The sequence below is a fragment of the Equus quagga genome, chromosome 1 (assembly GCF_021613505.1).
Source record: "Equus quagga isolate Etosha38 chromosome 1, UCLA_HA_Equagga_1.0, whole genome shotgun sequence".
NCBI lineage: Eukaryota > Metazoa > Chordata > Mammalia > Perissodactyla > Equidae > Equus > Equus quagga.
This window is the reverse complement of record NC_060267.1, coordinates 54,334,972-54,361,576: the sequence shown is the minus strand read 5'-3', so window position 1 is coordinate 54,361,576 and position 26,605 is coordinate 54,334,972. Positions and strand designations below refer to the sequence as shown.

Here is a 26,605-nt window from a genome sequence, read left to right as displayed (position 1 = left end):
TAGGTGTGGGGTGGGGCCTAAGAATTTGCGTTTCCAACAAGTTTCCAGGGGACGCTGATGCTGCTGGTCTGGGGACGACACTTTGAGATCACACACTGCCCTTGGGGATGGCAGAGAAACAAGAGGGCAGGAAGCGGGACCCCTGAACCACTGCGTGGAGCAGAACAGCTTGCCTACCCTGGACTGCGACAGGAGAGAAAAAGAAACTTCTTTGTTCTTTAAGCCACTGTCCTGTTGGGTCTCTGATGCAGCAGCTCAGACTTGTTTCTAACTGAGTCATATCTCTAGGAGTCAGAGTCTTCTCTGTATAACGTCCCACTCAAAAAAAAAAAAAAAAAATCCTACTCCAGCTTCACCTCTAGAAGCAATAAATTAGTCCTTAATCCAACTAGTACCCAGAGGCAGGATACAGTCTCAGGTGTTGGATGCCCCAGCTCCAACTAATCACGAAGCACGCTGCCTCCCGTCTCCCACTTTCCCCAGATCCTGTCTCCCTCTCAAGTTATGGCCAGAGCCTTCTTCTCTTCACCACCACGGTCTGAAGCTTCGCTCCCTCGCACAGTCATTCTGCAGCCCACGGGGTCTGGCCTCCCCTACCGCTCCACTCATCCAAAGTCATCTCGAACTGCCGAAGCCTAAGGCGGTTTTTCAACCTCATCCCACTTCACCTCGGCTGAATCTGAAACCATGGACCACACCTTCCTTTTGAAACTCTCTCTCCGCAGCTGGTTTCATGGCCCCCCTCTCTCCTGATCCTTCTCCTGTTTCCTATATCCTTGATCTGAACATCACACCACCAAGTCTCCGACTTGGTCCTCTCTTCCTCAGTCTCATCAACAGGATCCTCTTCTTGGCTCACTCCTTTAAGGCTGGCATTCCCTCCAGGGTAAGGTGGGGACCATTCTTTGTGCTTTGCCTCTTGTTTCTCCTTTTGCAACCTCATTCATGCCCAACTCCATCTACACCTAACAAGCTGATGGCTCTCAAAAGCCTGCTGAGCTCGAGGCTCACTCACGTGGCTACAGGTCCCTAACACTCCCCACATCCAAAGCTAAGACAGCATCTCCCCCACCAACCTGGATGCGCTGTGTTCCTAATCCTAGTGACGCTCCCATCCATCCACCTGGGCAGGGCACAACTTTCAGGATTATGCTCACCTCTTCCCTCTTTCTCACTGTCAGCACTTCCCACGCCAACACTGAATGCTTCACCAAGATGTCCCCTTTCCACAGCACTTCTTAGTCACGTGGGCCTCCATGAGCCCACTCCTCCTGCTCTCCTCGCTGCTGCAGGCCCACCCTCACTTATTTCTGCAGCTGTCTGCTTGGCTGTTCATGCATGAGTTTTCCCCTCTGAGAGTAACCAGTTAATTAATCTATTAATTCACTGAACATTCGAGCCCTCCCCTATGTGGCATATAATGTGCTGGAGATTAAAGAGAAGAGAATGAATGAAGCGGTCCCTGGCTTCAAACATCTCCCAGCTGGGGACACGGACACATCAATGTCGCTTCAACACAAGGTGTGAAATTCAGAGAAAAGTGCATACAGGAGTGCTGAAGGGGAACTACTGGTGAGAGCGTTCAAGCACGAGTGGGAATTCAGCAAAGAAGGTGACAAAGCAGGTACAGTCATGTGTCACTTAACCACGGGGATACGTTCTGAGAACTGTGTTGTCTGGCAATTTCAACATTGTGTGAACATGACAGAGTGCACTTACACAAACCTAGTTGGTGTGGCCTACCACACACCTAGGCTGCATGGTCCTAGTCTTATGGGACCACCGTCGTACATGTGGTCCATCGTTGACCGAAAGATCCTTAAGTGATGTCTGACTACAGAGGCTCCAGATTTTGGACTTTATTATGAAAGCAATGGGGCACCACTGGACTTCCTGATCCAGGGAATGACAGAATTAGTCACTACTTAAGAGGTTAAATTAAATAAAACCAAATGGTTTAGCAGCTTTTAAACCAGAGCCTGAGGTTGGGGAATGAGCATTCATTTAAGTGAATACAAAAAATATCCATGGAGAGGCTGGCCCGGTGGTGTAGAGGTTAAGTTTGCATGCTCCGCTTCAGTGGCCTGGGGTTAGCAGGTTCAGATCCCAGGAGTGGACCTAGTACTGCTTGTCAAGCCATGCTGTGGTGGCATCCCACATAAAATAGAGGAAGACTGGCACAGATGTTAGCTCAGCAACAATCTTCCTCAAGCAAAAAAAAAAAGAGGAAGGTTGGCAACAGATGTTAGCTCAGGGCCAATCTTCCTCACTTAAAAAAAAAAAAAATACACCACCCAGGGAGCCCAGGTATCTGAAGGGAGTATTTGTTTGATTGATTTCCTGTGGCTCTCTGAGGCCATGGTAGAAACCGTGTTGTCTAGGACAGTAAGGGCTGACCAGCCCGGCTCATTGCCAGTCCAAGGCAGCTGGCCCAGGCTGCCTAACTGCCTGGGTGGACCAGACTAGGGGGGCAGAGAAGGCCCACAGTGAGAGGTGAAAGCCTAACCCCCCAGGAAAATCCCCACCTGTCTGAACTAGGAGAACAGGTTTTAATTCTGACACACTGGGTCTCAAAAACACCTTTAAGAAAGAACAATGCATTGCCTAACATACTGATGGCTCCCACTAAAACCAGCTTAATTATAGTGAAGAATACAATCTATTATTTTTCCCACACTCAGAGACAGATCTATATTATCATTTTCTGATCTTCCTGAATGAATGGATCTGATTTCCACCGAGAACAGGCTGCCCTTTTCATCACCATATGGAGACCTGTGCGTGAGTCCAGGGGGGCTGCCTGGTCATCACACCCAGGGAAGGCTGGCGCTTGGCAGGAGGGGACTGAGTGGGGACAGTGTGTGCTCCTGGAACCCAGGAGAGGGACAGCGCTGGGGGCAGCCCTCCTTCCCATGATTCCCACAGAAAGGGAATTGCAAAGCGAGCCAAGGACGTCTGCCAACAGTCAGCGTGCAGAATCTAGAGAGGCGGAGGCGGTGGTGATGGGGACGGGCAGAGGTCTGGTGTCAGGGCTCTAACTCAGGATTTCCTATTCACCAGCACCTTGGGCAAGTCACTGCCCCTCTCTGTTCCTCAGTTTATCTGTACAGTGAGAAAGCTGGTGTTCTAGCAGTACATTCTTTCAAATAAATTTTTATGTACAGCCTCAATCTACAAAACAGATAAAGGGTAGCTGCTCTGGTGGAAGGGTGTGTTAAGGTCCCCTCACCTGACGATTGTCTGTCCCCCCACACGCACCCTAAGGCTGGAGCCACAGAGCCCCCAGCTCTAGCCCTCCTTGAGACTGAGATGTGGGCCTCGGCTCTCTTGTTCTCAAGCTGCATACTGTCACCACGCACTTGTCCATCGTCAAAGGAGCAAGGGGAGAGCTGGAACTCAACCACAGGCCCACAAGGTATTTTCAGAACCGAAGTGACCTCCGAGGGCATCTGAAGCCTTTCACTGTACAGATACTTTGCCTTCTGCTGACCCTCACCTGGCCCCAACCTCACCCCACTTTTTTCCTTTTTTTTTACCACGGTAAAATACACGTAACATAAAATTTACCACTGTGACCATTTTAAAGTGTACAATTCAGTGGCATCTAGTACACAATGTTGTGCAACCATCACACTATCTAGTTCCAGAACTTTCCATCCTCCCAAATGGAAACCTCGTACCCATTAAGCAGTCACTCCTCATTCCCCCTCCCCTCAGCTCCTGGAAAGCACTAAGCTGCTCTCTGTCTCCATGGACTTGCCTATTCGGAATATTTCACGTCAGATGTGGTTTACGTGTCTGGCTTCTCTCTCTAAGCATAGTTTTCCAAGATTCCTTCATACCCTCGCACGTATCCGTGCTTCATTCCCATTACGGCGGAATAACAGTCCGTTGTGCATCTGTACCACCTTCTGCTCCTCCACTGCCTGCTGACGGATGTTGGCTTGTTCCACCTTTTGGCGATAGTGAACAGAGCCTCCGTGAACATTCAGGCACAAGATTCTGTTTGGACACATTTTCAACTCCTCTGGGTAATGCCTGGAAACTGCCGGGTCACACGGTAACTGTCTGAGGACAGCCCGACTGTCTTCCACAGGCTCACCTCCGCCTTTGAATACGGCGTCTGCCCTGGGCAGGTGGCCCTGGCCCCACCGGGGGAGGGCACGCAGTCCACTACTTCTGTCCTCTCCAGGCTGTGGCCCACTGGTAACTTGCACAAACGATGAGACTAATAATGAGATCATTATGATATAATAATATATAATATATTATTATTGTAGTTCTCACAATAACTAAGAGGTAGGCTTCACACTGCACAGAAGAGGAAGATTGTTCCGGGACACAGCCTTGTCTGAGATACAGAGCCACGCTCTCTTCCGCTCCCCGTGCTGCTCTGGAGCGGCACGAGACACTCTGGCCTCGAGACAGTCTGGCAGGTCGTCCTGCCCTGGCTCCTGGTGCCTGCCTCCCAGGAACGTGTCCTAGTTTGCCGCCTGCCAGGCCATTCCGTAAGGCTGGGCTGCTCTCCAGTGTCTGCCATTGCATCATGCGTCTCTGGTTAGGGCCCAGCTCCTCAATGATGATGAGAACCACCTCTGCCCAGGAGGCTTCTGGCACAGCTGAGCCCTGCTCTGTGCCCTCAGCAAGGGCCCCAAGGACACTGGGGTATGAGGACTGCTCCCAGCTCCCTCTGCCCTCCCCAAGGCAGCTCCCAGCATGTCTGGACGCATACTGCCTATAACAGCTTTCGAGACCCTGTACTCAGCCAGGGAAACTGAGCCTGGGCGGGGTCTTTGGAAGCTGCACCGGTCCTCAGGGTCTGAGGCCATGTGACGACGGGAAGGCAACGAGGCTACCAACAGCAGGCAGGCCGGGAGGAGGCTGGCCAGCGCCGCCCTCGCCTCTGGCTCTGGAGTTAGGGTGGGAGCATCTGCAGCACGGCTTCCCGGTCACCCCGCCACCCACCCATGGGTGCTCCAGCCAACACGGGCACTGGTGCCTTACAGAAATCTGAGAGAGCCAGAAGGGCTGAGTGACCATGGCCCTGAGAGCAGAGGGAAAAAGCTTCCAAACATGCACAGTTTGGGATCCCAAACTGTGGGCCAGGCAGGAGCCAGGGAGGAGCAGGAGACAGCTGGGCCTGGGGACCTCCTGCGCTTGAATTAAGGACCAGACTGAAGCTGGAGGCCCTGAGGCACCTGTTCTGAGGGCCAGGGTGTGCCTTCACTGTTGTGTGGGTGTGAGAGGGGAGGGGGTGAAAGACATGGCTCCTCAGAGGAGTCTAGAGGATGTGGGAAGCACTCCGGGCCCCATATCAACAGCGCTCCCAGCTCTCAGACTCAACAAGGACTCACAACTGGGCTTGACTCCGGGGACCCAGGTCCTCAGATATGGAGGCCCCAACTACACTGCTGCCCCCTCCCCAGGGCAGGGTCCCCAGAGCAGCCCCTCCCCAGGCCCATGGCCACAGCCACTGTTTGCCTGACCTCACGATTTCTGAGCTATTTGGAAATGATCTGGTTGAGCCTGCAGGGCACCCGCGAGCTTCCGGAAGAGGTCCTCGTGGGGCGGCTTATGCACGATGCTGAGCGCACGGAGGAGGGGGCCTTTCTCCCCTGCACCATCCCTGGTCTAGGAGGAGGGAGCCGGGGAGCGAACGGAACCACGGGCCTGGTACTCTGATTTGGGCTGTCACATACATGGAGGGAAAATGAATGTCACCCTTACCAGCTGTGTGACCTTGGGTAGGTCATCTAATACACCTCAGCCTGTTTCCTCCTCTGCTTTATGGGGGCAAGAGGGTGGGGACCCTGGAGGGACAGACCGTGAAGACCAGCAAGTACTGGTTGACCCCACAGGCTGCCCCCTCTCCATCACCCCAGCAGCAGCAGCAGCCTCCATCAAGGAGAGGAGGGTGTGTGAATGCTCTGTGGCTCTGGCAGGGACCAGCCAGGCTGGAAGAGAGGCTCGGGGTGGAAGGAGGGGCGCCCCCACAGAAGCCTCATTACGGTGCACGTTACTTCGTGCGTAAGTACATTCACAACCTGCTTGCGGGAATCAGAAAGGCTCAGACTCTCCCTTCCAGGCAGCAAGAAAAAAAAGCCTGGATGACACGCAGACTCATCTCCTTTCCCAGAGAGGAGGAGTTGTACAGTTTCTCATTTGCTTTCAAAACAGTGCCCGTCTTGTCTCGGGAGCAGGATACCAGGACTTAGCAATAAGCCGAAAAGACCATTCCCTCCAAGGAGGTATAACTTGGAGGCCCCGACACCGCATGAACGATTTTACCATTTATGTGCTGGGGTTCCATAGGTTTTAGCAGATCTCCAAAGAGGTTTATGGCTTCCCCCCAGGAAAAGGTTAAGATTCCTTTCTTAGGCAGGTATAGACAGGGCCTGGACATCAACTCCCAAGAGAAGGGTGTGTCTTAGGCACAGGCTCAGGGACCCAGTGGGCCCCGGGGACACCACTAGAGGCATCCTGGGTGCCCAGACCCCTGGTCCAGCTTGCTTTCTCCCACACCACACGGACTGGCAGATTGGTGCACGTGTGCGTAAGGATAAAGGAAAGGGAGAGAACACTCATGGATCCAAATTTAAATTCTAATTTTCACTTTGGGACTTGGATGTAAATCTGTTAGGTCTTAAGTCCAGAAGATGACGTAATTTATTGAAGAGAGTTTGGAAGCTGCTAAGCTCCCTGATAAATAAACCATGTTTCTTCATCTCAGATCTGTGAAAACATATTTTCTAGGGACTTAGACACCCCCTTGGAAAGCATCAGAATCCTCTCCCCACAGGAGAGCCAAGCTCACAGAGACTCGTCTTTTTAAAGATCCTTGACTTTTCTGGGCAAGGAAATAATGCACTCACATGGCAACTGACCAACAAGCCCACACTGTTACCCTAATTCTTTCCAAAAAAGAAGGAAGAACTTTAGTCCCATGAGTTGTGTAGACAGAGGATGTTATAGAAATAGACTTGGCATCAGAACACCCTGGACACTGCCCACACTGGCTCCCTGACTGATTACATCACCACCACGATCATCACTGCCCATTGGCCCCAGCCTTGGAAAGCCGCCCACATGTCCCAGGACTGGAAGATGGAGACGGAACCTTAGAAATCAGTCCACTCCCATATGTCGGCCGCAGAAACCCAGAGGGTGGATGTCACTTGTCCGTTCCCACCGAGCAGCTCTGAGAGCTGGGACTCAAACCCGCATCTCTGTTCTCAGGCCAGTTCTGCAGGTTTGGGGAGACCTCAGACTCACAGGGCTGCCAACGGTCATGACCTCTGAGCTCCCGTTGCTTCCGCTTGTAACCGAGCCCTATAACAGTAAGACATCAGGAGCTAATGAGCCTATGGTGCTTCGGAGACATGAAGACTCTAAAATGATGCCTCATTATTATTGATGGTGATGATATTATGTAATATTTATACATCACTTTGGTGGCTAATTTCCAAAATGAAGAAGGAAGAATTTAAAGACCCAGCCAGCTCTGTGGGTAGCAACTGCATTCTTGACAACTTGGATGGAATCTTTATCTCTGGTTGCCTTGTGTGTCTCTGGGGCTTGAATTCTTTCTAAGATGGCACCACCACAATCCAACCTTTGGATGATGTGGGCTCACACCCTGCCGAGGATGCACAGGACTCTGAGCAAGAACTGGAAGAGCAGGGAGTAACTACTTGTATGTTCTCAAGCCCAACTAGTTTAGGTTTATTGAAGTGCCACATCATGTCTGATCATGGGCAAACTTCCCTACCTCCACCCCCACGGATTTTGAGGCCTGACCTCCCTGGGTTTGAATCTCAGCTCTGCCATTTGTTAGCTGTGGGATTTGGGGAAGGTCTTTAACCTCTGTGTGCCTCAATATTCACAACAGAAAGATGAGGATAATGGCATTGACTTGACAGGGCTGCGATGATTATAGGAGATCATGTATGTTACAACCCACGCAGTTCCTGGCACATAGTAGGCTGTCAACAGGTTGTAAATCCTATGACATTCTTATAAATGCCTCACCTGCTACATTGTTGGAGGGCAGGCAACTGGGGAGAAGTACCCTGCAGGAATCCCCTTCCTAGAGGGGGCGTTTGGGAGAACAGAATTCACCCATCACTAATGATCAGAAACGCAGATTTCATACTTTGCAGGCAGGTATAAAGTTTACTTAAATTATTTCAAGATAGTTCGGGAGTGTGCTTCAATCCTTGCATTTACCAAATGGGTACCTTCTGTAAATTAATATAATGAAAGGTGAATACATATGTAATGATGAAAAACAGAGCCCCAAACTAACATTATTATGGACAACTTTTATTAGCGAGGGGTTCATGATCGTTGTTGTTGTTGGTGTGATTCTAGTCCCAAGGTCTGGCTCCTGCAGCTCGCTTCACCTCCCAGGGCCTGGGTGGTGTGTCAGGGAGCAGCGACGGTTATGTCCAGCCTTAGACTGGAAAGCACCCTCCGAGGCCCTGCTCGTCCCCCTTGCGAGCTTCCTCCTGTCCTCCTGCTCTCTCCACCCAGCCCTCTGTGACGCTGGCCTGCCATGAGCAGGTTTACGTTTGAAAGAGCGAGCCTTAGAGCAGTGCCCTCAGACTCGAGGTGCATCAGGACCCCCGGAAGAGCTGGGCCCACCCCAGAGCTTCTGAGTTAGCAGGTCGGGGTGGGGCCGCAGATTCTGCACTTCTAGCCCACTGGGGGCTATTGACCCTGCAGGTCCCGGGCCTCACTTCCAGAACCACTACCTTAGGGCAGTGCTTTTCAATCTTAGCTGCGCTGGAAGCGCCTAAGGAATTTTTTAAAATCCCGATTCCTAGGCTGCACCCCAAGTGAATTAGATCAGGATCTCAGAGGGTGGCACCAGAGAGACGCTGGTTCAGAGACTAAGCCTCCCCACAGCCACCATGCCGCGTCCAGTGTTGGGGCACCGAGCGGTTGAAAAGCCCAGGCTGATGCCAGGGGATCAGGGCTCAGCAAACGGTCTCTGGACAAGACCAGTCAGTAAATACCTCTGGCTTTGAGGGCCACCTGGTCTCATTGCCTCTTCTTTTTTGTTTTTTGTTTGTTTCAGCCTTTTAAATATATAATCTTCGCTCGCAGATCATACAAAAACAGTTTGCAGACCCCTGGAGAATAGCCAGTCATGCAACTATCAAATTTAATGATGAAAACAGCTACTCACAATTAGCATTATTTATACTATACATTAAAACCAAGGTAGAATGTAGACCAAGGATTAAAGGTACAGTGTGAGTGTGGCTACCCTATTATTTATAACTGCTGCTTCTAACAGTTCTTCTTTCTATACTTAAAAAAGGAGGGGGCCGCCTCTACCTTCCTTTTCCAGTGCAGGGTAGTAGTTCTTGCCTCCTGGTACTTGCTTGGAACTCTGTGTTTCCAGCCGAGTTAAAAGCCCTGAGCTATCTGCTCAGCGCTCTCAGAAAGTGTTAACTGCCTGCTGAGGATGTCATTCTCTCCCACTGCTTCTCGTCCTAACTTCCTGTCTCACCCTCTCTTCCCACTCAGGGAGGAGTTTATTTCTTCTGGAAGGTCTGGCTCCTCTAAGCCCGTGTGTGTGCAAAAAGCACCCCAAACATAGAGTCTCATGGCACTTTCCCACAGCCCCTTCCCCTGGCCTCTCTTCTTTCCAACCCAAAGAACACTCCCTCCCTCGTGACTGAGCCACGCCCTTCCCCCTCCCAGACCATCTGCTTGGCTTTGGTGTCAAAATGATTGTGCCCAGAACAGCTGGCGGCTGGCTTTGCACAGGCCTAAGAACTCCTAGCAGCTTTTTGCTTTTCAACGTGTCCCAAACCTCTGACAAAATGGACAATCCCCACCTCCACTCCCGTCCTTTGTTCTTTTCTTTTGAGCCTTTTAAACACCCTAGAACCTGTTAGTAAATCACCTAAGCTGACTGGTAAAAAATGTAAATAATTTAGAGCAGAACGGTGGAGACCTGGATAATGAAATGGAAGCTTCTGCCGTTTTCCAAAGATAGAAATACTAACTAGAATCCAAGGGCATTTGAATGGCCTGCCAGTTTAAAGGATTCGTTCTGCCCTAAGTGGGCCAGCACCCCAAAATGTGACCAAAACAGGAGGTCAAAGGTTGAGGCCCGGGCTGGCTTCATGGGTGAGCAGCCTGTGCATCTCCCAGGGCCCCGTGTGAGAAGGGCCCTGCGCATGGTTCAACACTCTGCTGTTGGCATCTGGAATTCTTCATCATTTTACCTTTGAACTTGTGTTTTGTACGTGAGGGCCCTGGGACGGTGGGCACGGATGTGAGCAGAGGAGATATGCACAGTACTCGTGTCCACAGTTACTCCTGCCTCCTTTGATCCAGCATTCACGAGGCCCCATGAGTGCAGAACTCCGGGGAGCCTCGACCCATGGGGCTCAGAGAGGCCGGAAGCGAGTGCAAGGCAGGGTGTCACTCCAGGGAGCACACAGCGCTGATGGCCCTGGGAGGCTGGGCCTCTGCTGGAACCAGGGCTCAGTCAAATGCAGAAAGAGAGATATGCATCCTAAGAAGCAAACAACCAAGGAGCCCACGATACCCTATTCTGCCCTATTCGTGTTACTTCCTGCATTAGTCACCACTTACACTGAAAATGATGACAGGAAGGAAAGAAAAGGCTGAGTTGTGCCTAGCTCCTTTTCCTTTCAGCTTGTCCTTTACCATCACCCCGAAGGCAGAGTATGTTGACAGAAAGTGCATGTATTAAGAAGTGAAAGAAACACAGCTGAGCTGGTTTTGGGCATCATTTCCTCTGTCTGGTAAGCCCAAAATTCGAGCTATGACATATGAACTGTGTAATTCTGGTGATTCTATGTATGAGGAAAATGCTCATATATTGCCATTTAAAACTGGCATTACACAATATAAAGATGAATGGTAAAATTCATGCTAATAATTTAAAAGTTTAATTTTTCTTTACTTAGAATGTCATTAAACGGCAAATAGAAACCACCATGACAAGCCAAGAAAGAGACCATGAAAGAAAGGGAAGAGTGTTATATTTTAGTACCTTTAATGGCACTTTTTCCTTATTTTTGAACCAGGGCCCCACATTTTCATTCTGCACTGGGTCCCACAAATTATGTAGGCGGCCCTGGCTGGGGGACTTCCCCTGCAGCCAGTCTCAGTGGTGGCTCCTCCCTGAAATATCCGTCCCACGGACGCTCACAGAGCTCCCACTGTTTGCTTAGCTTTGCACTAGTTCCAGGGATAAAAAGTCATTCAACATAATTTCTATCCTCAGGTAATGGTGAGAAATATAATTCTAACCATGGTACAGACATCATTTTCCAAATGTCAGAACCCTAGTACTTGTCTATACAAGGGGTTCTGAGAGAGAAATCTCTTTACAGTATTTCGAGAAACTCAGATCTTTACCTGTCAAAAAAGGCTTCATGGGGCCGGGCCTGTGGTGGAGTGGTTAAAGTTCCACGCGCTCTGCTTTGGCGGCCTGGGTTCACGGCTTCCGATCCCAGGTGCGGACCTACACCACTCGTCAGACATACTGTGGCAGGGACCCACATACAAAGTAGCGGGAGATTGGCACAAACGTTAGCTCAGGGCTAATTTTCCTCAAGCAAAAAAAAGAGGAAGATTGGCAATGGATGTTAGCTCTGGGTGAATCTTCCTCACCAAAAGAAAAAAGAAAAAAAGGCTTCAGACTCTAGCTCCCACACCTACCTGATCAAACAGGATAATACAATGCTTTTTAAGAAAACTTTCCAATCTGTTCCAGACCTCAACCAAACTGGACGATACCAGACCACTCCTGTCCTTTTTCTTTTCTCTTCTGAGCCTTTTAAACACACTAGAATCTGTTAGTAAATGACCTAAACTGATCTTTTAAAAATGTCAATGATATAAAACAGAAAAGTGGACACTGGATAGTGAAAACACTTTGAGTTATGTGGTCTTTGACTAATTTTTCAGATGGAGAAACAAATTTTCATGGATAGTGAAGTTTGGCTGAGAAAAATCTTTTAAAACATGAGATCACTGAAGAAAAAGACAGCAAACCAGGCCTAAGGTGGGGAGCGCTGCGGCCATCCCCACTCCCATCAAAGGGCATCAGGGAACCCTGCTTCCTGCTTCAAAACACACCGGGGAACCGTCCAGCAATTCCTCTTAACATTTCCTGTTCCTCGTAACATCCGCAGTTCTTGAATTCCCGGTATTTTACAGTAAAGCTGCTTAAGCCGTAAGAAGGGCCATATGTGCGGACAGGGGCAGCAAAGACAAACGGGAGGGGAAGCTGTTGACACACAGCTGCCCTCCTCCTCAGCATGTTGGGGGAACGCCCCGTGGAGAGGCGCCCCGAGGAGAAAAGGGGTGCTTGGCTCGCGGGGGCCTAACCAGCAGGAGGCCACGCCGCCCACCGCCAGCGCAGCCCAGGGTCACAGGCAGCTGCACAGCAGTCTCCACCCGGCAGGCCCCTCCTCCCACCCACCCTTTCCCAAAGGGCTGCATGGTCAGCAGACGCCGGGGCGCTCCGGGCCCTGACCAAGTGGACTATCCAGGCTCACCCTGGGCATCCGCATCCCGGCTAGGAGTCAGAGATCGCCTCCTCGGTTTACAGAGGAGGAACTGAAGCTGAGTGGGGTCAGGTGGGGAGGACGGGCAGAGCCGATTCGCGGCAGCATGTCTGACCCCAGAGGTGGGCTCCGGGCCCTCCTCGGCCTATGGTCCCCTCTCCTCCCCTGAGCTCCCGCTGGGCCCAGGTGAGCGCCATGCAGTGTGCACTCAGCTGTTTTCTCCTGTTCCCGGGAGTGAGGTGAAGCTCCTCAACTAGATGCGCGGAGGTCAGGGGCCGGATCTTTATGCATTTCTCAGGCCTGGAGCGGGCACTCGGTGAATCGTGAATATTTATCAGCCGTCCCCACCCCACACTCCCCTTCCGCTCTCTCTGCTCGGCAGCACACCATCTTGTAAGTGTAAGCCTTATCAACTGGGGCACCCACAGGAGTCGCCAGAGCAGGGACATGGACAAGAAGCAAGGTCAAGGGCCAAAGGAACTCAGAGAGGCTTCTGTTCCGTACTCAGGTCTCCTCTGTCCAGTTCTCTCCATAGCCTCCCTCCTCAACCGCCACCAAAACAACCCAGCAAAACAACTAACCCTCCTTCTCCATCGTGGGTATGCTACTAACAGATAATGTGTATTACCTAACTAAATTACAGTATACACGTGGCATATGAACTCCCATGGGGTTTAGTAAACGTGGTGGGAAACATATATTCTGTGCCAAAAACCTGGCACGCAGGCTCACAATGCCGTGTGCAAATGTATTTACAGGAAGAGACGACACAAGAGAATGTTTTCTGTGGAGCCGACATGGCTGCTATAAACAGAGGTCAGGACCGGCCGTCATGCTGCCGTCCTCTAGGCCCAGGAGTCGCCCAGAGAGAAGGGCTCCTCTCCACCACCAGCTACTCAAGAAAACTGGCGCCGAGTGGACCTCTCCAGGGCAGAGGCACATCGGAGCAGTTTGCCTGGGAACATACCCAGGGGAGGACGATGACATGCATAATTGCCCTAAATAGGCGGCTGTCAGGTGTCAGCGTGTGGCTGTCCACTTTGCAGACAGTCAATGTCCCCTCCTGGTCTGGCGCTCCTCTCACACGTGGTTCAGAGTCCCCACATACCCCTTGTTGCTGTATTGTGTGCAAAATCACTTCTTATTAACTAAGACCAAAAATTCAGAAAATTAAACCAGTTGCAAACATGCATGTGATGAATTCCACAGCCAAGCCACAGAGATCTGCGGGATCACCACTTGCGGTGTCAGAATCACTGCCTTTGGTCCTTCTTGAGGGCCAAGTGTGCATTACTTCCAGACTGTCATTTTACCTTGGAGTTGAAAAGGCCCATGAGTCTCTGACATGGTTTTCTAGTCTTATTTTAGTGGGAGGGCCCTTTCCTCAAAGGAAATCCCACTTGGAAGACAACCCATAACTCAGATCAACCGCAAGCTGTTGACGTGAGGTACCCATGGCCCTGCCTGTAGGCTTGCTCCTCCCTCAAAGCTCGTAGGAGCAGGATGGGAACACCAGGCAGCCATCCCCTCCCGCAAAGTTCTTCGCTCCTTCACTAACACGGCCTCGCAGCCCCGTCTCAGGCGCTGGAGAACCAGCAGGTGACGGGACGAGGGAGGTCCCCTGCCCAGAAGCTCCAGGGGGCTCCGCAGCCGAGTGAAGTCAGGCGGTGTGAGCACGTGGAGGAAGCAGACAGGGCAGTGGTGTGGCTGTGGGAGGGGCTCCTGTAGACAGGGATCCGGGAAGGCCTCTCTGAGGAGGCAAAGCATGAGCTCCCAGCAGAACCGTAATAAGGAAAGATGCCCTGATTCTGCCCAATAAGAAAGCAGACCCAAAGAGGTGAAATGACTTTTTCCAGGTCACACAGCAGGTAGGAAGCCGAGCGACACTTGAGCCCAGGTCTCCAGGCTCCCTGGCTAGGGCACTTGCCTTTCACAATGTTTACTACATGAAAACAAGGCTTGGTGACAGGTGACATGCAAGGGGTGACGAACCGCCCACCATGTCCTGGGGTTCAGGCTATCTGTCCTGACTCTTGACACCCTCCCTGCCCTCCTCAGCGGGTGACAGCCTTGGTGCTCTGCAACCCAGCAGACAGCACCCTGCAGTTGACATCACAGACCTGGGACCCTGTGACCTCGGCTGGGAAAGCTTCCTCCTCACCTGGCTCCCTGGCTGCACATGGTGGAAAGGGCTCCTACTGCTCCTGCTGGCAGTGTGAAGGTGAAAGCAAGATGGTGGGTACAGGCCCTTGGCTCACCTGGAGGGAGGCTCTCCGGAAAGTGAAGCTGCTCCAGAGCTATGATTTAAGGAACAGCCCCGCGAAGTTTCCTCTCGTGCTGCAGAAGGCATTCTCACGAAGCCCACGGTCCCACACAGGCCTCAGGTATCTCACACACCACAAGTCCAAAGCCAGGCTCTCGGCAGACACTCCTAACACCTGACTATCCAGAAGCAGGTGCAAATGGCTCCCCCCACGCCCCCCAGACCAAACAGCTCCAGGCCCCCAAGCGCTCCCCAAACCTCCAACTGGCACCTGTGGGCCCAGCATCCACCCCTCGCCCTTGGAGGCTCACTGAGGTCAGCACTTGCCCAGGCATTGGCCAATGTGAGCTCCAGCCACCTCACAAGGTAGGCAGGACAGCCCTTATTAGTCCTATTTTGCACACATAGCAACGGAGCCCTAGGGTGACCGTGCCGGGAACACTGCTACTGACACTGCGACAACCACTATATCCAGATTCAAACTCAGGTCTCCGGACTCCAACTGCAGCTTGCCCCAGGACAATCCAGCACACACTACTCACCTGATCTGATACCACCCGCATTCTCTTCCCGAGCCTTCCAGCTACACCCTGTGCCCTAGAGTGTTGTAGGAGTTCTTCCAGAAGCTGCCTCTTCTCTCTACGCCACCCCTGCCTCACACTGCGCACCATGTGCTGGAGATCTCTGTAGAGGCTCCTGCACACTCAGCAACTCAGACCCAAGCTGAGATGCTCCCCTTCCTATTTTCCAGCACACGAGTGCTTGTGTACACTGCACATATCACCGGTGAAAACAATACACCCTAGAAACTTCCACACCTTCCTTCTTTCCATACAGAACCAGCCAACCTCACCTGCAGGAATGGGCAGGCAAACACAGGTGACAGGGCCTGCAGAGCCATGTTCCCACAAACACACAGATGTGCCCAGGGACTTGTGGAAAACCCTGCCCAGGCAGACAGATCTGCTGAGAGCCATCCTGTGCATGCATGAGACACACCAGCTGCCAGCGTTTAGCAAACCCTGTTTTGCATGGGGTACGGAGCCAAGGATGGCACAATGCTAGCCAGGATACTCTGGACCTGTCACCTCGGGCTTACGCAGAAGAGCCAGCTACTGGAATTCAGGGTGGACAAAGAGAACACTTCAGAGAGGGACAAACATGCACAGGGCACGCTGGACTGCACAAGACCCTCGGAGGCACAGAGCTCTGTCCCAAGACCCCAGGGCAGAAATCGGGACTAGTTATGGACGCAACTGCTGCAGACGCCGGACAGACCCCAGTGCGTGCACATGTCCATCCTGGGTGTCCGGAGGGCTCCTGCCCCGCTCCTCATCCAGAGTCAGCTCGCCTCTGCCCGCCAGGGCCCCGCCACCACCAGCTCAGGGAACGGGACCCTTCGCCGAGACCCCTCCTTCCCGCGCCCCCGTCCCGCCGCGGGCCCCCAGCCCCGGCGCGCTCTCGGCGCCCCCTCGGCGCCCCCTCGGCGCCCCCGCACTTACCCGCCACGGGCCGCGAGCTCCGGACGCAGCGAAGGGACGGAGCCTGGAGAGGCGGAGCGGCGGCTCGCAGGCCCGCCCGCCCGGGCGTCCACCGCCCGCACCCGCCGCGCTCCCGCCCGCCCAGCCGAGGGGCTCAGGGCGCGGGCCGCCGCTCCCAGCCCGGCCACGGGCGCTTCCTGCCTTCGAGCGCCCGCCCCGCCCCCGCCCGCCCCCGCCCCGCGGTCCGGGCTCGCTCCCCAGCCGGCCTGTGCGGGCCGGGTCTTTGTCTGGAGTTGGCCTTTCTTCGATTCAGGGCACACAGAGCAAAAGAAGTGGGAGCTGCGGGCAGCTGGGCGGTTGCCGGGGGATCCTCGCGAGGAGGAGGGGAGAGACTGGGGGTCCTGGCTGCTAGCTTACAAACCTCCCCATCCGCCTGTAGCCTTCTCCTCGCCGCTGCCCCCGCCCAGGTCTCCCTGCCCCGGGGGTTGGCCCCTGGTGGAGGGGAAATACGCAGGGTCCTGGGTGATCACAAACAGCCTCCCCTGCCCCTGCCCCTCCCCCCGCACACAAGGACACAAGGAGGACTCTCATCTCTGCCCTGTCCCTCTGAGAGTCCTGTGCACCCTCAGCTTTACATTTCCGGGCCAGGGAGAACCACGATCTCTTCCCAGACAGAGAGCCCATCTGTCCACGGCCTGGCCGAGAACAGGTGCAGAGCCGCCTCTAACTGGAGCTCTTCTGACTGCGGGGCACGCGTTATGTGTTATTTCCCAAAGCAGCGCAGGCCCCCGTTCTTTTGAACTTAACTGCGGTGAGCAAGGTTCCAGGCCGCTGGGTCAGGCAGGGAAGCTGAGGGAGGCACCGGAGGGGCAGCCTTCTGGATACCCCGCGGCTGCTGGCAAAGAATGAACAGAGGGCACACAAGGTGGGGCTCTCGGAAGGAGGCGATTGCAGTAGTTCCTGGGAGAGGAAGACCTGAAATGGAGGGTAAACTCCAAGAGGCAGCAGAGGGGGTCTGCAGAGCTTGCTGTGTGTGTTGTAGAAGCAGAGGGGGTCTCGGGAAGGAGGCCCATGTGGTGCTTGGGTGTGGACATCGCCAGGAGGACCTGGAGTGATGGACGCTGAGAGAAGATGAGATGGAGCCAGAGTGTTGACAAGGTAGAGAGGGCGGGCTGAGGAGGAACCCAGGCCCAAGGGGGACACTGACACCATCCAGGAGGTCAGCACTGTGGCGGGGCAGCACCCCGGAGAAGGGGGCATGTTCAGTAGGGGCTGGCGCTCCAGGGACACCAGAGCACGGTGCCCAGGAAAACAGGGTGAGACTTGGAAATGAGGAGATGGTTGGGTACTCTCAGGAGAATTATTTCAGGGGTGGGGAGACGCCCTCCTTGGGGGTATCTTGGACCCAGTCGGTTGATGCAGGGACACAAAGGCATCCAGACCCTGAGGGCTGCCCCAGCTCCAGAGCTTCCCGAGGCATCAGCTGAGCCCTCTGTGGAAACCGCATCCCAGTTCAAGGTCCCTCTCCGCCCAGTCCTATTTCCTCGCTCTCTCACAGGCACAGTCCAGTGGGAGAGGGGCCTGAGCAGGCCCGGAATGTGGTGGCCTCTCCCTCTGACCTTCTTCCAGACCCCTGATGAAGCAGACCTCTAACGAAGACCTTGACCTCTAATGAAGCAGTTTCAAGGACAGAGATTGTCAGAAAAAGTCAGAGAAGGTGGTACTGAAGGAAAAGACTGGGAAATGGGGAGTGAGAGGAGACTTGTTCTTAGAATGTGGGTTTTCAAAAGATGGGTAGAGGAGAGAAGGGCAGAGCAGGCCTGAGCAGGGAGGAGAAGCTCCGGTGGCGTAAGGGTGAGGGCAAGTGGGTGTTCACTCAAGTTAGTGAGATTAAAACAGTAATTAGGAAAGAGAGGGCTGGAAAATGTTCCAGAGGGAGCTTTTAGCAATATGAGAGGGCAGGTGATAAATGAACCTCTGGACAAGGACATCCCCTCTCCAGCACTATCCCTAGTAATATTAAACATCTAGAGTAGCGAACCAATAGAAATATATGTAATCTAAAATTCCCCAGTAGCCACATTCTAAAAAAAAAAAATGTAAAAAAAGAAACGGGTGAAATTAATTTTTTGTCCGTGTGAGGAAGATTGACCCTGAGCTAACATTTGTTGCCAATCTTCCCCTTTTTGTTTGAGGAAGATTGTCCCTGAGCTAACATCTGTGCCAATCTTCCTCTATTTTGTATGTGGGAGCCTGTCACTGCGTGGCTTGATGAATGGTGTGTGGGTCCGCGCCAGGGATCCAAACCTGCAAACCCCAGGCCGCTGAAGTGGAGTGTGCGAACTTAACCACTACGCCACTGGGCTGACCCCCAGGTGAAATTAATTTTAATGATACATTTTATTTAACACAATATATCTAAAATATGGTTATTTTAACATGCATCAATATAAAAAATCATGAGATATTTTACATTTGCTTCCTACTAAGTGTTCCAACTCTGGTGTGTATTTTATGCTTACAGCACACCTCAGTTCAGACACTAAATTTTCGTTGCAAATACCTGATCTATATTTAGACTTCATAATATTTATGGTTGAAGAAGTAGATTTACAAACCTAAGCTGCCCCATACATACTTATGCTTTTCAATAACCAAACCAAATGGTCAGTTTTTAAATTTAAGTTTACATTAATTAAAATTATTGAAATAAATTTAGTCTTTCAGTTGCGCTTAGCCCATCTCAGGTGCTCAGCAGCCACGTGTGGCTGTGGCCACTGTAGCAGACCACACAGGTGGAGAATAAGAATTCCCAGCCTTCTGGATTTGGGTCTTCGTTTTCTCCTTCCATGAAAGAGTGGACACCCGGCCCCCACCAAGTGCTGCTCCACTCTCGAGACCCTAATCTGTTCCACTTTGTTTCACAGAACACACTCGAAGAAAATGAAGGGGAAGGCTGAGAATCCAGCATCTTCGGGGAGGGAAATGGGGGTCTGCCTTGGACTAGACGAGGAGGGAGGAAATGAGACGTGAGTTGGCAGTATTCCATTCTGACCCTTGTTCTGTGTTCACGTGAGGAACCTTGTGATTTCTTTGTCAAGTTGGGTACTACAGGGGTTGAGCTGATAGTGCACAAGACAGCTCTTGTTGGCATGATCTCCCATTTTGGTAGTTTTCCTTGAGCCCTGAGCACTGGCTGAGTCACAGACACTTGGGTGTGGCTGCTAGGTCTGGGCCTCATTTCCTGCATCTGCAAAATGGGGAGAATAGTCCCTCATTTGGGAAAAAAATGGGAGGGACAGGTGAAACCTCAGGTGTATGAAGCGACAGTGAAGGAGTTTTCGTTCCAGATTTGGAGACCTGTGCTCCCCATCCGGGTCTGTAGCACGTCTTCTGCCCCTGGCTGGGGGCCCGAAGCCTCTGCTTCCTGTCCACACTCTGGGACCAGTTACCTTCCTTACATCTGTTAGAGGGATCCATCACAGAATGCTGGAGTGATAGAAGTTATAGAGACGCCTTTAGAGATGTAAAGAGAATAACAGTAACACTTAGACCTCTTTCCTTTGCTCTAAAATGGCCTGTGTCTATTACTTACAGGTACAGGGCAGATCTTGTGGGAACCCCTCCACGCCAGCACAGGGGCTGATATCCTTGCTTCTCAGCAACAATATCTATATCAATTCCTAGAAATGGAGTCACAGAAAATACCATTTTGTGTGTGTGGAGGGTTACACACACAGACACACACAACACTGAAGAGGATGATCTGGTGGTGTTGGCATTTCCAGGATACGTGGCACCTTAGCTTAGCATTCAGACTGTACCATAAACCCTCACAGGTCAGGAAGTGTAACACTTGGAGCACCAGCCTGTCTTTCAAAACAATTCAGTCCCTGCCTAGGGGGCCTGCAGGGCAATGAAGCTTCCTTTGCCAGCCTCGACTCCTGCCTGCCTCATGCTCCTGCTCCGTTAAGCTGTCCTGATAGGAACACTTTGTAGAGACTCTGAGAGCCATTCCCAGGAAACCAGCTATGCTCTTGGAGGTGGAAACACCCAGGTAGAAAGCACTCTCCTCGCATACACATCACACAGCTTGTCTGACTCAGCCTGTTTCCCCATTTTTAAAATGGGGAGAGACTCCTGAGTTTCTGCCCTCTTAGAGAGCGGAAACTGGCCTTGGGTTCTTCATCCATGCGAAAAATAGAGCCACATAGCCTCTGGTCAACACCCTTCCCTCTTCTGGAAGGACTGGGAATGACCTGATGTGAAGTATTGATCAGTTTAGATTAGCTTGAATTCAACCTACATTTAACTAGGGACTTAATGACCGAGCCTACTCATTTTTGCAACAACACCTATACTAAACAGGAGGTGGTAAAGAAATGCGTGCGGCACTGAACCCCACAATCTCAGTATAATTCCGTGAGAGAGATGTTACACCAGAAGTAGGAGTTTTTCAGCTGTTGTGACGCATACTTCCAATGTCACTAGCAACATTAGTTGAACTAATTAGTGCGGGAAAAAATTATGGATCTTCATTAACAGTGTCAGAAGCATTGCTCAGATGTCCCATTGCCTGTCATGCTCTCTTGGCATTCTACGTGAAGGATTTTACAGTCTGGTTCTTTCCCAGGAGAGTGTTAAGGCAAAACAGAAAACACATTTAGGGTGCAGGAAACATAAAACATAAAACAGCCGAGCAAATTTATAAATAACATGCAAAATGACACACATATTTACAGCTGGAATTTTTGGTGTGTGTAGCACGCACTGCTAACCCTCTCTCATCTTCTCTAAGACGTCTTCTAGAGCCTGCTTCTGTAAACGGGGCATAGGCTCTCCCAGGGGTCCAAGGTCACCTGCCAGGGAGGAAGAGAAGCCTCCAGATAAACACCTTGAATCTTCCTGGAGCATCTGTGTTATTTAAGATTTATTTTTTGGCAATAAGATTTTTAATATTTTCAAAAGTATAACATCTATATATGCTCATTGTAGAAAATTCAATCAGTATAAAATATTAAAGAAGCAAAATCTTAGCTATCAGTGGTAATGACTGTATTATTTTGGTGACTCCCCTTTTAATCATGTGTGTGTGCATGTGTGTGTGTGTTTATAACTTGATTTATTCATTTTAGAATATATTCTAGTAAGCTTTTTATGTCAATGGATTTAAGACTATATCAATCATTTTTTATGTAATATATAGATGTACCACAATTTAACTAATCCCCTATTGATGGATATTTAGGATGTTTTCAATTTAAAAACATTTTACAATGTGGTTATGAAACATTTTTTCACTTATGTCTTTGCCTACTCATTCAACTATTTCTTCATGATAAATTTCTAGAAACGGAGTCGCAGAAAATACCACGGTTTTTTTTTGAGGAAGATTAGCCCTGAGCTAACATCTGCTGCCAATCCTCCTCTTTTTGCTGAGGAAGCCTGGCCCTGAGCTAACATCCGTGCCCATCTTCCTCTACTTTATATGTGGGATGCCTGCCACAGCATGGCGTGCCAAGCGGTGCCATGTCCGCACCCGGGATCCAAACCCGAGAACCCCGGGCCGCCAAAGTGGAACGTGCGCACTTAACCACCATGCCACCAGGCCGGCCCCAATACTGTGGGTTTTTCTGTGTGGATGGACACACACAGATGTATGTATGTATGTATACCTGTATGTATAATGCATAGAAAAAGTTGGAAGAATATGTTTGAAACTTAAATATAGTCATTACCTCTTAGAGGGTACTGGGGCTGGGGATGGATGTAGTCAAACAGCAATCTGAGCAAATCTATGTTTCAGTTTTTCACAAGGAGAAAATAACTGTGATTTCAAATTAGTTAAAATTAAAGGTAACAACAAAAAATGAGAAGATAAAGTAGTTATCATCCAAAGATCACACATCACTGGAAACAAAACTGTCTGCTTTCTTCTGCTGAAAAAAATTAAAGGTGAATGAATACTGGAAGAATAGAAATAGGCTATATAAACCGTAAACTGCACAAAGGAAAAAAGGAAACAACACCTAAAACCTGGATTATGCCAACAAAAGTAAGGGATGGAAAAAGGAAAAGAAACAGTAAGAAGGCACAGTAAATAGAGAGCACAAGTATATGGTCAAAGTAAGTCCAAATATACCAATGCTCACAATTAATGTGATTTGGTTAAAGTCTCCATTAAATACAGCAGCTCTCGTATTGGGTAACAAAACGAAATTCAGTTGTATGTTATTTAAAAGGGACCCATAAAAATATAAGACACAGAAAGTTGTAAAATAAAGGAATGGAAAAGATGAATTAGCCAAGAAAACGCTAACACCGAGAAACAGGTGTGCCAGTGTTAACATGAGAAAAAACACAATTCAAAGCCAAAAGAATTAATGGTCCAAGAAGAGGGTTTTTGTTTTGTTCTTGTCCACTCGTGAATCTTCATGCACAGTTTCAAAATGTATAAAACGAAAATGGCAGCTCAAGTAGACAAAAAATGACCAAGGATTTGGAGCCGCACTGTCCAATTCAGTAGCCACTGGTCACGTGGTATAGCCAGTAGTCACTAGACTGTCACCAGGCTATTGAACACCTACAATATGGCTAGTCCAAATTGAGATGCGCTGTAAGTGTAAAACACACATCGGATTTCAAAGACTTGGTATGAAAAATAATGTAAAATACCTCATCAATATTTTAAAATATTGATTACATGTTGAAAAGATCATGCTTCAGATATAATTGAGTTAAATAAAATCTACTAAAATTCATTTCACCAGTTTCTTTTTACTTATTTTAATGTGGCTACCAGAAAATTCAAAATAACATATGTGGCTCACATTATATTTTTACTGGACAGCCCTGAAGAGGATTTGAATAATACAATTAATAAGTATGGACTAGTAGATATGTAAAGGGAGAATTTTGACCTCTCAGAGATTTTATATTCTTTTCAACATTCATGCAACATTTGTAAATTAGTCAATTGCCTAGTAGCCACATGAAGATCTCAAGAATGTCTAAAGACTAGCTGTCACCGGGCTGCTATCCAACCACAATGCTTTTTCACACTCCAGTGGAAATCCCTGCCGCCTATTTCAAATGCTGTTGCCCTCCCCAGTGACTGGGTGGGGGGTGTCTGTGCTGGCGGGGTCTGTGGGTAGCTAGCCCTAACGATGGGAATCTGCATCCCTCTCCGGAGCCCAAGTTACCTGAGACCCTTCTCTGCCTTTTGGCCCCAGCTCCCAAGATTTGTTGAGTCCGAGATCAGCGATGACAGCTTTACCCTGGGGAAAATGCCACTTCTGCAAACTGCTCCCTCTTCGTGGAGGGGGGACTGGAGGCAACGGGCCTGGCCCAGCTGTTCTGCATTATTCAACTGAGAACACCTCGGAGGGTCCCAGGCTCTCGGCCCCTCGGGCGTCTGATCACGCTGAGCTGGGAGCTATTCTCACCCTGAGCAGTTCATCCTCCTCATGTTTGGCTTGAGGTTTTTTAGGTTTTTAAAATTCCTGTTTCTTCATCAATCCAATTGATTTTTTTAAAAAAATTTTAAGTCATCCTCAGTATTTCTGGTCTGTAGGTAGAACCCACCCTTGATTTCCAGCAACATTATAGATCGATTTCTTTTTCAAAATATCATTTCTGTTATTTCATGGGACTTTCAGTTGGGCATGTGGAAGCCAGTATCCAGTCTATCTGACATCTTGATTCCATCACCAGATGTCATGTTTTGGGTATATTTATCTCACAACTAGTCACCTTACTAATAACATTTTGTGTGTGTGTGTGAGGAAGACTGCTGCTGAGCTAATGTCTGTGCCAATCTTCCTCTATTTTATGTGGGATGCCGCTACAGCGTGGCTTGACCAGTATTGCTAGGTCTGTGCTCAGCAGCCGAACCTGCGAATCCAGGGCCAGCAAAGCAGAGAGCATGAACTTAACCACTATGCCACCGGGCCAGCCCTGGAATAACATTTTCTATATTAAAACAAACACTGATATATCATTAAGAAGAGTGCAAAATATGCATACATTTTCCAATGACATAGGAACTCGCAAACAAAATATATGGTTGAGGAGGATTGCTATACCCCAGATCCCTCTCGTTATTAGGGATACTTTGAGGATAAAATTTTGAAAGTTCAACTAAAAACAGGATTTTGACTGTCTTGAATTGGTCTCTCAATCTCTCCCCTGCCCCACCCTGCCTCATCTTTCTCTCTTACCCAAAGAAAACAATCGGATTCCAATACAGATAAAACGCCCTAATAAGGCCTCCTCGTCCCCCTCAACTATAGGGCTGGCTTTAAGGGTGTGCAACCTGTGTAGTCACGTAAGGCCCCGCACTTAAAGGGCCTGCACTTCATTTACTGCTCTACTGTTGCCATCTTGAAATTCTCAATGATGTTCGAACAAGGGGCCCCACGTTTTCATTTTGCGCTGGGTCACATAAACTAGGTAATAGAGCCTGAACACAGGCTTCTACTCAGCAGAGCCTGGTCCTTGATATTTCTGCAAAATACTTAGCTAGTGTTATGCATTTCCACCAGGTTAAAAGATTAAGACTTGTTGCATTTTGCTGACCCCCAGAAAGCTCCATCGTGTGTGTCTTCATAATAATTTTACCTTTTCTGCAGGGGTGGGATGGGGGTTTCAATCTGGGGGAAAGAGGATGACCACAGCCACATCCATCAGCATTCTTTGGTGAGCTGGCTTCCCCTCCACCTTCACCTCTTGACACCCCTTTACTCTCCAGCCATATCACAGCTTGCAGTTCAGTACACAAAACTTGTTCTTTCTTCCACACACTGCGCAAGTGTCACTGACTAATTGCCCCAAAGGACTAAAGGGTTTCAGAAGCATTTAACTGTTTCTCCAAATTGTTTTTTCTTTTTTGTTATGTTAAGAGATGCAATCACCAACCACCCTAAACCAGTCCAAATCCCACCGCAAGAGCTACACTTGCACAGATGGGCCAAAAAGTGCCCAAGAGATGACCTCTGCTTCATTTTAACGCTAAGATCTGTGCCCTACAAGGAACTCAGGCCTTAATACAATAACATGCGATGTATATGGAAGCATGTTTGCCAACTGAGTCTGCTCAAGCGAATACCCTCCCCTTTCTTTCAGGGAATATTCATTTCCCATCCAAAATAAAAGGCCCCTGCTGTCCTCTGCCCAGGGAGCCACGGCTTCGGGAAATAATTTCCTTATTTGCAGCAAATAAACTTTACTTTGTGTGACAGATACTTCTGGTGAAGGCTCTTATTTCAACTCACGAAGAAGTGGACCCACTTTGACTTGGTCACACAAGCAGTCCCTATTACTTGGAGCCCTTTCCTACCCTGTCTACTTGGTGAGCTCCTACTCAATCTTCAAAGTTTGCTTTAGATATCCCCTCCTTTAGGAAGCCCTCCTTGACCTCTCTAGGTAGAACTGAGTGCCTTGTTCCCTTTGATCTCATGTCTCCAGTAAGAACTTAATCATGGAGCTGGAATTCTTTTCTTATACACCTCTTTTCCCCTAGACTGGTGTTTTCCAAACTTTTTTTGTGTGTTTGCTAATTTTTGTGTGTGTGTGGCACACTTGAAGGCAGTAAAATACTAAAAACACATTAAACAAGTCAAGAATAATTACAACGCAATTACTGCTGCCGTGTACCTGAGTCTCAGGGCAACTATGAAAGCATCCGCTGTTACCACACTATCACTTGGTTTCCCTTTAATACTAGTTTGCTGTTCTGAATATGTGCTCTTGTATATTTCACGTTACATTTCCTTATGTTCCAATTAACACCAAATTGGCTAGATTTTATATCTCTCACCTCTTCTCATAGCCAGCTTACTCCACTCTCCACTTTCTTGTGACTTTTTCGGTCTGTGCCATTTGACAGACATTGCTAACATGCATATTCCATTAGAGCAAAAATTTATGTTAGACATTGAAATTTCACAGCCCATCTTGACCAGTTGCACAGATTGTTCACTATACCAGGGTGCTCAGTTGATGGAGCAAAGCGGGACTAATGGCCAGCTGTAATCTGCTTACCAGACTTTGTGCCCAGCAGCCTGCATCTTCCCAGAAGGGGTCCCTTTGCCTAATTTGTGCAAAAGGTATCATTTGGACTAATGGGTGCTCTGGCTCAGGATACCCCAGGGGGCTGGCGCAGGTCCGTTAGGAACTGCAAGAGCAAGAACTGGAGTCTATTCATCTTTACTTCTCCAGCACTTAACCACAGTACTGGACAATAACAGACCTTAATAAATGTGGAACAAGTTATAAAACAATCAAGAGGCTCTGCTGATAGT

General features: G+C 49.8%; 1 protein-coding gene across 1 annotated transcript in view; it reads right to left on the bottom strand.

Moving 5' to 3' along the window:
- TSPAN11 (tetraspanin 11) overlaps positions 1-16,448 on the bottom strand; it is a 68,500-nt gene extending 52,052 nt beyond the window's left edge. The window contains exon 1 of the mRNA XM_046647543.1: positions 16,326-16,448. The gene's annotated coding sequence lies outside the window, so the exon portion shown is untranslated. The remainder of the gene's footprint in view (positions 1-16,325) is intronic.
- Between the last annotated feature and the right edge of the window lie 10,157 nt (positions 16,449-26,605).